Source organism: Marmota marmota, unplaced genomic scaffold (assembly GCF_001458135.2).
Source record: "Marmota marmota marmota unplaced genomic scaffold, marMar, whole genome shotgun sequence".
Taxonomy (NCBI): Eukaryota; Metazoa; Chordata; class Mammalia; order Rodentia; family Sciuridae; genus Marmota; species Marmota marmota.
This window is the reverse complement of record NW_026000075.1, coordinates 12,484,133-12,498,106: the sequence shown is the minus strand read 5'-3', so window position 1 is coordinate 12,498,106 and position 13,974 is coordinate 12,484,133. Positions and strand designations below refer to the sequence as shown.

The 13,974-nt window shown below is 39.9% G+C and overlaps 1 long non-coding RNA gene across 1 annotated transcript; it reads right to left on the bottom strand.

The window, feature by feature from the left end:
* Window positions 1-11,090: 11,090 nt before the first annotated feature.
* On the bottom strand, window positions 11,091-13,268 carry LOC125620082. Its single transcript, XR_007351666.1, has 3 exons — window positions 13,185-13,268; window positions 12,122-12,335; window positions 11,091-12,038 (listed from the first exon to the last, which is right to left on the bottom strand). It is a non-coding gene; the product is annotated as an uncharacterized LOC125620082 (long non-coding RNA).
* Between the last annotated feature and the right edge of the window lie 706 nt (window positions 13,269-13,974).

Below are 13,974 nucleotides of genomic sequence, written 5' to 3'. Positions count from 1 at the left end.
AGTAGAAATTATTGACTGCTGTAGTTTTCAGCTCAACTGACACCCAAGACCCAAAGCCCCCACCCCACATCACACTGTAGGTGGAGCTCAGAGGCCATATCCTTCATTACATTGTTACTGTCTGGCCAGTCCAAGGACCTCAGGCAAACAAAGATATGCCTATCAGGAAGCTGAGGCTCCCAGAAGCAGAAGACGAAAGACCCGGCCTCTTTTGAGGCAAGTTTAAATTTTTTACTGCACGATACCCAACTCAGAAATTATTCCACTAGATTTTTATAGGGAATTGTCTAATTATTATCATCCAATTTTTCCCTCAAAAAGGGAAGTAACTACTAATTTGCTGATAGTAAGAAGTGTCTCTCCTGAATAGTCACAAGTGTCCTTAACAGCAGTTGGCTCAACACATGGCAAAGAGACCATAGCAGTACCCCCATCAAAGGATCCTCCAACGTCCCTCCCTCCCCAAACCTATCTCCTGTGGAAAATAGCAAGCTGTATCAGGTCATATATTTTCCCCTTGGTCTTGAATCTCTGTTTATTTTAAGGGAAAATTAAACCCCTATGTTTCAGAATCGCTTATACTTAACTCATTTAAAAATTTCACAATAGAAATTCTTTGCTCTCTTCTCTAAATCTTGCAAGGGACAGGGAGAAGAATAAAGAAAATTTGAATAGCAGGTATTCAACTTTTCTGTCCCCTCCCCCTTTTTTTTTGCAGTACTGTGATTGAACCAGGGTAACTCTACCATGAGCTACACCCCTGGCCCTTTTTATTATTTTGTTTGTTTTAAGACAACGTCTTGCTAAGTCACTGAAGCTGTCCTCAAACTTGAGATCCTTTTGCCTTATCTTCTTGAATAGATGGGATTGCAGGCATGCACCATCATGCCTGGCCATTTCAAACTTTTAATACAACCACAATCTAGTTTGGGGCCATGAATAATAATGTCAGTGTTAATAATCTCACATGGATCTTGTTCTTCCAGACCTAACATACTCAGATCACACCATCCTCACAAGCTCTCTGGGGCTATATCAGACCAAAGAGCATTTATTGTATTGATTACACCCATGTTCCCATCTAATATCAACTTAAGAACTTGTCTCTGCAAAAAGAGTGTAAAATCCTCAAGTAGGAGGGTACTTACTCTGTACACATTTCCCAGCTGAGCATACTTTTAAGCACTAGTGTTTCAGTCAGGTTTTTTTGGGAGGTAAGGTGAGGAGAGAAGGGATAGTACTGAGGTTTGAACTCAGGGTCACTTTACCACTGTGCTACATTCCCAGCCCTTTTTATTTTTTGAGACAAGTTCTCACTAAGTTACTAGGGGTCTTGTTAAATTGCTGAGGTTGGCCTCAAATTTACAATCCTCTTGTCTCAGCCTCCTGAACAACTGGGATTACAGACATGCACCAGCTTAGTCAACTTTTTAGTCACTGTGACCAAAAGACCTGACAAGAATAACATAGAGAAGGAAATTTTTATTTTGGCTCATAGTTTCAGAGATTTAGTTCATGGTCCTCCAATTCTATAGTTTGGGCCCAAGGTGAGGTAGAACATCATGGTGGAAGGACATGTTAGAGGAAAGCAGCTTATAACATTACAACAGGAAGGAAGGGAGAGAGAAAGAGAGAGATAAAGACAGAGAGAGAGAGAGAGAGAGAGAGAGAGAGAGAGAGAGAGAGAGATGGAGCTTTGCTTACCAGGGACAAAAGCATGCCCCAGTGACCTACCTCCTGTCACACCCTACCTGCCTATAGTTACTACCCAGTTAATCCATATCACTGGGTTAATCCACTGATTAGGTTAAGGTTGTCATAATCCAATTGTTTCACCTCTGAAAATTCTTGCATTGACTTACACATGAGCTTTTGGGAGATACCTCATATCTAAATCATAACAGCTGGCCAAGCACACAATAGGTGTTCAAGAAGCCCATGATGATAATGAGACAATTTATATTTTTGTAGGTTCTTTTTAAATATATTATTTATTTGAGCCCCGTAATGCATATTAATTTTTGTTCTAAATTTGGAAAATATGCTCCCCCCAACCCCTATTCTTTAGTTCTAAAATCCTGTACCACTAGCTCTAGTGAAGCCCACAGGAATTGTATTCTACACCTATTAATTACATATCTCTGTATGACACCAACAAGATGAAATTAAACATGATTAAATGGAAAAAAATTTGAAAGAACTCCTGAGGTGTGGGAAAGGAGGAATTTTGCTCTGGTTTTTAATATGGACTATATCCGTCTCCTGCCCCCCACAATTGAGGAAAGTATGCAGTTAATCTACAATCAAAACCTACTGACTTTTTTTGTTCCTTAAATACACTTTATGTAACTTGTACATTAAATAAATTTAGACCTTGTCCAGAAGCTCAATCATTACCAGTTCCCAAATTCTGCAGCTAGAAGTTGTATATTACACACAATATTTGGTTTCTACTACACAATAATGTTTAATTAATCCACTGGTTTGGTTATGATGGAAGACCATATTTTGCCCTCAAAGGACCTTTAATGACTTACTGTCTTTGTCCAGGAAAACAGTGGAAATTTAGGAAAACCGAGGACACAGTGCCATTCAAAAAAAATGTGGTCAGGGGACTGTTCTCTTTATTGCTAAAGTAACTGCAAGTGTTTTATTTAGTGGGTCAATTTTCAGTGTAGTCTAGCCATAATAAAAATTCTAAAAAAAATCTAGCATCGATACATTCTTTAAGACTTTGGGGAAAATCATTAATTAGATACACAAAGTATCCTTGTGATTTTGGGTCACAGGCATTTTTTTCCAGCTGAACATTTCTGAGGCTCTAGCAACTTTATCTGGTAATTATTTTGCAAAATATCTGTGAAACTGGTTGACTGTGAACAATTTTTAAAAACAGAACAGATTTTTCAGCAAGATGCTGTGACTTTATATGTAGTTCTAAAAGACATGAGCTCATCAAGGTCTTTCCCAGAGAGGAGATGTTGTGCAGACAAAACAGTTTCACAGAAGTCCTTGAATAAGAACAATTTTCCTAACAATGCTAAGATGCTATTTGGCTGGTTCACTGTCATCCTTGTGGTAGAGTTTTGCAGAGGCTGGGTGACATGTGCTGTCACAACAAATTGAATGAAGAAACAGATCTGAAAATCTGCCTGTCTTCTTATAAACCAGATGTCACAGAGATTAGCACAAATGGAAAATAATGCCACCTTTCTCTCTCGATTTTTAAAAATATATATTTTTTTTCACACAAATGTTACTTATGTTAACATGTGGTGGATTTATTATTGTTAGTTTAAAAATGAATATTTTAAAAGTCTCTTTTAATTTCTAATGCAGTAGGCATTGACACAGATATCCAGTGAAATAATGTTCTGAGGCACTCAGCACACTTTTAAGAAAAAATGGATCCTGAGACAAAAATGTTTAAGAAGCCTTACTGGTGTAAGGGAAATAGCAATGTTTTTGAATTGAGACAATCCTGCTGCATACCGGCCACTTTTACACACACACATAAATGCGCGCATACACACACACACACACACACACACACACAACCCAATCAAGCTCTCATTTCCTACTTAAGAAAAATAAACAACTTAATTCAACAAATCAATATTAATCTATTCAACAAAGCAATTAAAAGAAAAAAATCCTCCACCTGAGTAATTTATGGAAGAATTTCCTGAGAAATGGAATGAATGTTTACATCCCTCTAAAATTTTTATATGGAAAACCAAGCCCTAAGGCGACATTTGGAAGTGGGGCCTTTGGAGAACATTAGGTTATGAGGGCAGAGTGCTTGTGAATGGGATTAGTGCCCCCTGGAAAGGTCACCTGTCCCTTCCACTGTACCTCTTTAAGTTTTGACAAGGAATAGTGACCATTTGTAACTCTAAGAAGGAGGTCACATGTATTCATATTTATTTTTATAAGCATAAAATATCTGAAAAAAAAACACAAAAAAGGAGGGAAGCTGGAGTTGAAGGGAGAAAGAAAGATCATTGGAATTTTGAACCTTGTGAATGTATCAGTATTTACTCAAATTATAAAATAGAATTTAAACCAAAAAGAAGCTAGGAACATTTATTCTATTTTATGGAATAAAGTGTTGCCCAATTCTGGAATCACAAAGTCAGTTGATATCTTTCAACAAAAACATTTTTTTTAAATTAAAAAATATTTTTAAAAACCAACACAAATCCAACTTTTTTCTAAAACAACTCCCAAATACTTGGTTCCAGATCTACGTCGTCCAACAACGGAGATTTGATTGGTGCTCCATTTTTGTAAACTTCATTTTTCTCTACCAGATGATAAATTCTTTGAAGGAGACGGCCACCTGTATACTTATAAGTCTTGGATCTTCCTGTAGTACTGAGCACAGTACTGGGTATGAACAATGTGCTGAATAAAAACCTGTTAATTAACTGGTACGTCTGTTCCCGAGGGACTGAAATAATGTCAATAAGCCAATTTTATGTGGCATTTTATTTTTTGTGATGAAACTGGACCAGGCATGCTCTGACCAGCAAAGCAGCAGCACCAAAATAAATAAATAAATAAATAAAATTGATATTTTATTTTAAAAAATAATTGAAATAGTCATTATGGAAAATATAAATCTTTGGCTGGATTCCCTACAAGTATTTTCTAGCGTGGAATTGTTTTTACTTGTTCACATAACAGAGGAAGCACTGGTCCTCCTTTCTACCCTGGGGCCTCTAAGAACTTATCTAGTTGGGAAATCAAATAACAGGGGAGATGTTATCTATGGGTTGTTTTTGGTTGTTGTTGTTTATTTGTTTTTGTTTTGTTTATAAATCTGTGATGCTGAGTCTTTGTAGAAAAAATCATTCAGAATCCCAAGGCACTTCATAAAGCAGTAAAGCTACTGTTTCAATGTCACATAAAGATCTGCCCATGTCTCCTTTCCAGAAAAGGCAACTGTGATCAAATAAAGGCCTTTTTGTTTGTTTTTTGTTTTTGCAGTGCTAGTGATTAAAACCAGGGCCTTTGCATGCTAGGTGAGTGCTCCACCACTGAGCTGCACCACCAGCCCCTAAATAAAAGCTTCTTAGGTTTCAGCTTGGGCCTTTTGTCTCCAATTTTGAGAACCTGACTTTTGGACTAGATCCTAAACTTGGTCAAGTTTGGTTTTCAGTAAAAGGTTGTTAGCACTACAAAAACATGGCTTAAATGCTAAAAAGAAAAAAAAAAAAACAGCATGCAAAATGATTTCTCTTTATTTGAAAAAGCTGTCATCCAAAAATCAATGAAGAATCCCTGCCTGGTCTCTCCAATTGGTGGAAAAATACTACTGATAAGGTCCATAATATTTCACTCATAGGAATGACTACCTCGTGGCAAATTTTCAGGCGATGAACCATTTAGAATGTTCTGCTTCCTCTTAATGATTCTCACTCTCTAGAGTTCCTCCAGCTCTTAACTTTACTGTAATTGCAAATCGAAATGACCAGAGTTTACATGTTTAAGTTTAGATATTGTAGGAAGAGAAATTTTTATTCAAATTTGCTTTTAATCTTTTACAAAAGACAGGCAAGGGATTGTGACCACAATTTCAAAAGCCAAATGCTCTTCTGAGTTTTGATTGTTTTGGAGAACAAAAGACTGTTATTTGCTTAGAAACATCAGAGTTGATTTTATATCCAGATACACTGAAGAGATAACAACAGGTTATGGGCATAAACCATCATGACTTCCCACACGGGCCTTACTCTCTGATGTTTCATAGTTTTGTAAACCTGTTTCAGAGTTATTGACAATTATAAAAATTTGCAATTTAGATGGATATCACAATAATTTGACAATTTTCCTCATGTTTTAAATTAACTGGGTTAGTCAGCTATTCATCATTGTGACCAAAATACCTGACAGGAACAACTTAGAGGAGGAAAAGTTTATTTTGGGTTTATGATTTCAGAGGTTTAGTCCATATTCGGCTGGCTCCAACATAGAATATCTTGGCTGAAGGGTGTGGTAAAGGAAAATTGCTCAGCTCACGACAGCCAGGAAGCAGAGAGGGAGAGAGAGGGGGAGGAAAGGAGGGAGGGAGGGGAAGGGGCCCGGGACAGATACAGTCCAAGGTCACACCCCAACTGCCAACAGTTACCTCCCAGTAGTCCATTCAAATTATTAACCCATCCAATAGATTAATCCACTGATGAGGTTATAGCCCTCATGATCTAATCATGGCCTAAAATTCTCCACCTGTGAACATTGTTGTTTTGTGGATCATGCTTTCAAAACATGAGCTGTTGGGAGATTTTTCTAAATATCCTAAAGATATAACAGAGAAAATCTGCTACTTGCAATGGAGCAAAATCTTTAGGTCTTTAAGAGTGTGTCTCAACTAGATTACTTAAACAAATTCTTCATTTAGTAGCCTAAGTCATAAACATGAATTTATCCTTTAGTTTCATTTATCGACAGGGAAAGCTAAAGTATTTTCTCTTGGTAATTTGCCGTATCTTTTCTTTTCAATTAAAAGATGATTCCCTTCTAAAAGAAAGTTAAATTTTTCTAATTTCAACTGTTTCCTTCTCAGAGAAGATCTCAGAGAGAAGACACCTACAGTTCTGTTTCCACATCTACAAAGCCAGCCTCGTGCGTCTCCCCTCCTACACAGTTACCCAGCTCAGCCCTGCTGGACCAGATTGCTGGATGTCTTAGGACGTGGGTGGAGGCCAGGATACTTTAAGAGCTTGGCTGTGCTCGTGCCAAACTCTTGGCAGGAAACCTGGCTGTGCAGTCCAGGTCCCCATGCTTGATGCCAGCAGCCTGGTCTCTTCTATGCCTGGCTTCTCACCAGGTGGAGGTAGGGCCCTCTGCCATGGCCGAAAATCTTCTCTCTACTCTGTTTTGTTGGCTTAGAGAACTGTACCCAGTGATCTCCTAAGAGGCTGCCATTTTTAAAGCATTATTTATTTCATCTTGGTCTCATGGTTTAAAATTTCTATTTGGTGGTGTTATATTATGTACATAGCTTATTAAGTCATAAGACATAGAGGAAATTTATACTTGTTTTTTTTTTCTTTTTTGGTACTGGGGATTGAACTCAGGGGTGCTTAACCACTGACCACATTCCCAGACCTTTTTAAAATTTTTATTTTGAGACAGGTTCTCGCTAAGTTGCTAAGGGTCTTCTCAAGTGGCTGAGGCTGGCTTGGAACTCTCAATCCTCTTGCCTCAGCCTCCCAAGCCACTAGGATTACAGGTGTGTGTCATCACACCCTGGTTTGAAAATATTTTTGATGGGATTTCCCAGCCAAAAAAGTTTGCATACTACTGGTTTATGAGCTAACATTCTAGAAAAGGGTTTCTATGCCCTTTCCCCAAAACCACTTAAAAAGCTTATGTCCAAGACTAAAGAACCAATCAGAAATAACTCCAATGGCCAAAGATGGGACAATGTGAGCATTAATATAAACAATGGGTTAAAACATATTAAATAAATTAAAAATCCATAGTCATAATGTAAGATTAAAAACAAAAGCACCAGTCATCTATAAAGGATGTCAGTGAACCAACTAGTTATTCTGAAAAGAACTGAGTATTGAACTTGACTTTCTCTGTGAGTCATACCCTACAGTAATGCTATAGTTTGAATGTGTCTCCCAAAGGTCATGGGTTAGAAACATAATCCCCAAATTCATACACTGAAGGTATTTGGAGATGGAACCTTTGAGAAGTAACTGGGGTAAGATGAAATTGTGAGCCACTTATCCCCATAACGGAATTAGCAGCTTTAATAATAAGACCTGAGCACACACGCCCATTGCTTTCACCATGTGATGTCCTCTGCCATGGAATGATACAGCAAGAAGACCCAGACCAGATGCCAGCTCCTTACCTTGGATTTTTTCAGTCTCTAAAACTATGAGTAACAAATTAATTTTCTTTATAAACTAACCACTGTTAGGGCACAGTGGTTAGTTTATAAAGAAAATTAATTTGTTACTCATAGTTTTAGAGACTGGAAATAATTTGAATGGACTCATAGTTACTCATAGTTTTAGAAACTGGAAATAATTTGGTGGGTTAATAATTTGAATGGACTACTGGGAGGTAACTGTAGCAACGGAAAACAGATGCCAAGAGAAGACAGGTGCCAATATTTGATGAGGGAAAATGTCTCTGTCCACATACACACACCCACGCATACTCAAGGAATACCAGGATTAGACTATCATTATTTGGCCAATCTCAAATGAAATAAGATTTAGACTATGACTATCAATAACTACTAGCAATACAAGAAGAGAGAGACCAGAAGGTGATGGTCTCCTGATGGAGAATCCACCTCAACATGTGTAGCAGTTCCCCTCAAATTCAAACCCAATTGAGATCAAGCATCTGAACCTATTAACTAGGTTTTGAGAAATATGGAGGCCTGTGGAACATGCTAACATCAATTTAGGATTCAGTGAGAGAACATCCTCGCCCTTCGCCAGAATACAGCTGGGACAGCAAATATGTTTACAAGGAGTAACCCCATTGTGATCCTGGGAGTCACCATCCCTTTGGTTTCCTAATATAACAAAATGTTCCAATGCCTCATGCTCTGAGGGTTTCTTGGTTGCGGAAACAGAGAACCAGAAATTGGATGGTGGAAACAATGTATATTTATTGCTAGTCCATTTTGGAGGCTCAAAGTTCAAGATCAAGGTTGTATCAGGTTGGTTCCTTCTGAGGACTGTGAGGAAGAATCTGCTCTATGCTACTCTCGCTTGTAGTGTTTGATGGCGGTCTCCAGTGTTGCCTGGTTTTTAGATGCATTCATATAGTGTTCTCCCTGTATGCATGTCTGTCCCCAAACCCCCCCTTTTGATAAGGACATCAGTCAGAGTAGGTTGGAGCCCACTCAATAAACTCAGCTTGATTACTTCTATAAACACTCTGCCTTCAAGTAAGGTCACATCCTGGGGTGCTGGGGGTGAGGACTTCAAAATATGAGTGGGCGAAAGGGCACAATTCAACCATGACACTGGTCTTCCTGTTGTTGGGGACAAATTGCACTAGTTTTGGATTCTCAGATTTCCAATAAAGTCACTGGGCTACAAATTCCCAAGCTCTGCTTCCTTTGCTGTGGGTTCCTAAATCACCCTCCTCTTCTTGCTCTTGGAGCTTTCTCAACACTGTTCTGGTTAATGTCTACTGATTAATGTCAACAAGGCTCTGGGTGGCCTTGCTTGTGGCTGTTACTGTCTATCACTGTAATTTGGTTCTCATCTCTCTTTTCTTTTCACTGTACAGTCCACAAATCTTAAAAAGGGTTTCTCCCCTGTCAGCAAACACAGTGTCCTTGGCCAGCTTTCTGGTGGCTGAGTTTTATGTGCCTATTGTATTCCTTGAACCCCCTTCCAAAGGTAGACTGCTCCTTTCAGGAACTCAGGATTGTTTCCCAGATCTATTAAAGATGTGGGAAGGTAATACAGTACTTCTCCCCTATTGCCCTTGAACTCTTCTCAAAAGATGGGAACAATTTATCTTCTGTCTTTTAAAATATGTTAACTCTGCTTTTCAAGGTATTTCAGTACCCTGAAATTGGGGGATAGTCTTCGTCACATTTTTTTCTCCCTGAGACTTTTTATCTTGATGCTCTAAGAATTTGTACCTTCTGAAATTAATTACTCTGTTTCCAAGAACTTGGTGGCTCTTGTCCTTCCATGACACTCAAGGTTTCCCAGGGCTGATGTGCAAATCAGGTGTCTACCAAACCTCAGCACCTGAAAACCATCTTCACCTAGCCAGTGTCCCTACTCTTTGGAACCTGTGGTCCAAGCAAGCAAACAAAGAAGTAGCCTTACCCTTCCAGGAAAAGGAGACATCCAGCTAGCTTGGCTACATTATTAGCCACAGTGCTTCCAATATTCAAGCAGAGAGATAACAGCCATAGGTTCACATCCCTTAGCTAAAGAGAGCCAAGCACTGTCAGCAGAGAACTTGATAAACTTAGGCGCATTTTGTGTTTTCTAACACAAAGCAGACAGTTGTACTCCAGGTCACCAGACAATACTAATAGTTACATAATAGTTACATGCTAAGACCTCAATTGCAAAAGAAAAACAAAAAACAATAGTCAATAACATGGGAGATAGAACTAAGAAGAAGAGAAAAAAAGAAAAGGTTCAGAAAGTTCAAAGAATACCTGGGGAATGGTTGGGGGAAGGAGGGAGTGGGAATAAAATGGAATGAGTTCTGTTCCAATCCACTCAACACCAACCTAAGGTGATACATGGGTGCTGAGAAGTTTGCGAAGCCAGAGAGACATGGGTTCAAACACAGCCCTGTATCTACTAGCTCTTCAAGCTTGACTCTATCTTTGCCTCAGAATCCTTACCTATCAAATGAAAGTAATACATCTGTTGAGATGAACGCATGAGATAACACCAAAAAAAAGTACACAGCACTGGACCCAGTGGCACAGCCTATAAAATTAGTGACTTGGGAGGCCGAAATAGGAGGATCACAATGTCAAGGCCAGCCTGTGGTGTGGGAAGCCATTCTCACACGTGATTGGGTACCTCCCTGACTGGGTGTGAGGTGCTCCAGCCAGCTGTGACAGAGCTTATCCCTACCCTTTTTAGGTGCGAGAGCCCGTCAGTGTGGGGTGTGACTGACCACTGACCCTGAGACCAATCACTGACCCTGACCTTGGAATGCTGTCCCCCTCGACCTTCATTGGATGGAATTTTCCCCTGAATTTCTTGTTCCCCAATAAAAGCCCACTCTCTGGCGTGCTCTTCCACTCTCCTTCTGGTCTCTTGTGTAAACCTCGCTACTACATCAGGTGGCTCGAGGCAGGAGCCAGGAAGGGCCGTCTCTTAGCTGGGCAAGAAAAAGGTAAATTGAGTTCATGTGTCTTTATTTTGATCTCACTAGTTAACTTCTATGTTTAGAACCTCTAGTAGGAAGCTAGCGTGCTGGTCACACAGCAGACTGGGGAATTCTGAGAGACCCTCAGCAACTTAGCAAGACCCTGTCTCAAAAAATATAAAGGGCAGGATGGATTGTAATCCCAGAAGCTCGGGAGGCTGGGGCAGGAGGTTCACAAGTTCAAAGCCAGACTCAGCAATTTAGTGAAGCCCTAAGCAGCTTAGCAAGACCCTGTCTGAAAATAAAGTAAAAAACCAAAAAAGCTGGGTATGCAGTTGACTCTGAGTGGGTTGAGTGCTCCTGGGTTCAATCTCCAGTACCAAAAATAAAAAGAAATGGGGCTATAGATAAAAAATAGCTTTATTATCACTATTATTAATACTAAATCCAAAGTGCCCTTCTCTGTTCTGTTGAAAGAACAAAAATAATTCCTTTGGCCTTAGCCATTTGTATGTATGGGCAAAGAAATTCCTCTCCATCAACCCAGATTGGCATCTTCAGGTCAAGGTTATTTTTTAAATTATTATTATTTTTAATTTTTTTATAGTTGTAAATGGACAGAATGCCTTGATTGTATTTGTTTATTTTTATGTGGTGCTGAGGATTGAACCCAGAGCCTCACACATGCTAGGCAAGCACTCTGCCAATGAGCTACAGCCCCAGCTCAGGTCAAGGTTATTCTATGAGAAACATATTAACATTTCCCTCAAAAGTTGGAGCAGATCTGCTAAATTTCCTTGGCATTTTATAAGATGGAAGAGCATTTTCCTATCATTACATTTCATAATCACCCACTTTTCAACTTTCAACAGTTCACTAGGTACACTTACCAGTTTCACCAAATCTAACAAAACACCCACAACATTAGAATCATGTCTCTGAAGGCATGGCTGGAAGGACTTGGATCAGAAGGCACTTTCTGTGATAGAAGGCCCTGACCCAGCTGGGGCAGCCTCATCCTCAGTGAAAGACAGGGGGAAACTCCAGCAGCAGTCACTTGGCAGGAAGACTGCAGCCATGGATTTTGAAGCAGGAATAGAGGCACAAATATCATAATTATGGACTATATAAGCTCTCACCTTTGTCAACATCAGGTGAATGGTAGGAAAAGCTAGTGATGAAATATTGATGCATTAATCCTAGGGACAAAAGGGTAAGATTACTTATTTTTCTGTTATACCTAAAAAAGTCATAATTCATCCCAGAAAATCGATTGACATACTGGTGGTTGCTTGTCTTTTGGATGGTGTTCCCAGCTTCTTGACAGACTGGTTCTGGCTGGGGCCTGGTTGCCCACGGCTGCCAGGGAGTCTCCCTCCGTGGGTGAACTGAAGAAAGTCCCTTCTTGGTTAATCATCGCCACAGTTGCCAGCTGCAACTCGTTTTTCCGTCTGAAGCACGTTTCTTTTTCCATCTGAGAGAGCCTGGATTTATGGCTACAGGGTATGACACGAAGCACATAACTTTGATCAGAGTTAGTTCCTGTTATATCAGGTTGTTTGGTTGTAAGCAGGGGACACATTATTTTTTCATGAATCTTGGCTGCCTTTTTTTTTTTTCTTTTTTATCAGAGACCTAAGATGGGGAACTACAAAGAAACGAAAACAGAACAATATTTGTGCAACAAGGTGACTAAAATGCTTGAGTGCTCGTCTTGCTGGGGACAGGAAGTGGAGAGACAGTGGCGGGACTGTGTGTGCCAGGCTGTTTTTCCTTCAGTGCTTCCCACATTTTCAAGCATTCTGACATCCGCAGCTTCCTAAACCTTGACTCAAACCCACAGAGTGTTTGAAACTTCCTTTAGGGGATGTTTTAAAACCTTCATTCTGAACATAACTCTGACACGAAGAGAAAGGACTGGAAGCACTACAATTTAGCTTGAGTCCCCTGAAGTTTCAACTCCAGTTCCCACGACAAACCCCAAGACTTGACTTTTTTTTTTTGTCATTATTATCCTTGCCAGATACGATCCTTCTGAGAATGTTTACAGATACCTTGTAAGTGACCCTTAGCAAAGCTCTTCCTTTCTTTGCCAGATAGCTCTATTGCATTTTGCAGTCACCATTATCAGAATCCATATCATTGCTCCTGGTGCCAAGTGACATCAGTGCTCCTGGGACCCCAGGCTGCTGCTTAGAGACTCAAGAGAACACAGACCCTACCTTCTAGGCACAAACACTCTTAAGAAAGGCAGGAAGGTAACAAAAAAACAAAAACCCACTGCAATGAAACAACAGTGGTGGCAGACATAAAAACATTCTGGTGCAGGCTACTGTGACACACACCTGTAATCCTAGCGGCTCAGGAGGCTGAGGTCCTTAGGAGGATCACAAGTTCAAAGCTCGCTCCAGCAGCTTAAGGGAGACCCTATTGTTAGAGGACAGATAGATGAGAATGGTGAGAACATGAGGTTAAAGGAATAATTCTATAAAATAGGCCCACTGTGCTGAGCCCCCCTCCCATGCTTTCTTTGCCCCAAAGCAATCTACCTGCAGCCCTGCCTGGCCTAAGTGGACAGGCTATGCCACATTCCTCAGCAAACTGAGGCAGGGACAAAGGTCCGGTAGGTAATAAGTGATGGGGGTTAGGAGGATGACCACTGGTTATCCGAAAGAACAATGATTTGCTAACGGTTAACCTCCACGATTGTGCTCCTGGGTGCTCTGGATTGCTAACAATTGGCATCTTCAGGTCAAGGTTATTTTTTAAATTATTATTATGTCCCTGCTCTTGGTCACATGTACAGGGAAGAAAGAGAAGACAATAATTAAAGAGGAGTTCTAGGACCTATAAAAAATCAAGTCGCAACCCCTCCCATGGGCTCTCAGCTCCAAGGCCTACTTCTCTTCGGAGAAGTCTGTCTCTGTCCCTTTCTTAAATAAAACTTGCTTTCAACACTTGTTTTGGCATTTTTCAGGTGTTTAATCTTCAACATCAGGGAACAAAAACCAGTTCCCGATCTCCAACAGACCAGTATCACTGTTTCTAAATGAAATATAAAAAAATGCTCAGTGGTTAAGTACCCCTGGGTTCAATCCTCAGTACCAAAAATAAATAAGTTAATTAATTAATTAA